The sequence below is a fragment of the Vombatus ursinus genome, unplaced genomic scaffold, assembly GCF_900497805.2.
Source record: "Vombatus ursinus unplaced genomic scaffold, bare-nosed wombat genome assembly UNPS02014308.1, whole genome shotgun sequence".
Classification (NCBI taxonomy): Eukaryota; Metazoa; Chordata; class Mammalia; order Diprotodontia; family Vombatidae; genus Vombatus; species Vombatus ursinus.
This window is the reverse complement of record NW_020954086.1, coordinates 381,166-381,686: the sequence shown is the minus strand read 5'-3', so window position 1 is coordinate 381,686 and position 521 is coordinate 381,166. Positions and strand designations below refer to the sequence as shown.

The window sequence follows — 521 nt, the reverse complement described above, 5'->3', positions numbered from 1 at the left end:
CCCATGACGTCACAGGGCTCACCTCCGAAGGTGCCGCTGCCTCTTCCCTACGTCAGGCTCCTGCACCGGGGCAGAGAAGAGACACCAGAGCACTGCGCCTGCGCAACTGGAGCACCTCCCTCCCCCCGGCTCTCGATGAGAGGCCTCTGGGAATTGTAGTCCAGAAGCTTACCGCGCATGCGCAATCATCGGGGCGGACCCTGGGAAGCGGGGGCGGGACCTGGGCGGGAGAGAAAGAGGAGGGAAGAGGAGGGAGAGGGGAGGGGCGGGGCGAGGGGCGCAAGTGGCGCTGGAGCCCCAACCAAACACGTGCCCCCCCAACCCCCCCCCACCGCTCGCTCCTCCCGTCGGGGCAGTTGTGGCGCGGGCCGCCAGAGGGCGCCGCGGGGCACAAAGCGTGAGGCCCATGGGCAGGAGGGCCGGAGTTCAAATCAGTGCCCAGACACTGCCGAGCTGTGGGCCCCAGTGCGGTTCCCTTCACAGCTCCCTGCATCCGCTTCCCGTCCCCACGTGTAAATTGG

General features: G+C 68.3%; 1 protein-coding gene across 1 annotated transcript in view; it reads right to left on the bottom strand.

The window, feature by feature from the left end:
* The window catches only part of LOC114042217 (zinc finger protein 383-like), an 11,601-nt gene extending 11,512 nt beyond the window's left edge, over nucleotides 1–89 (bottom strand). Inside the window, 1 exon segment of the mRNA XM_027860879.1 lies at nucleotides 23–89. The gene's annotated coding sequence lies outside the window, so the exon portion shown is untranslated.
* Nucleotides 90–521: the final 432 nt, after the last annotated feature.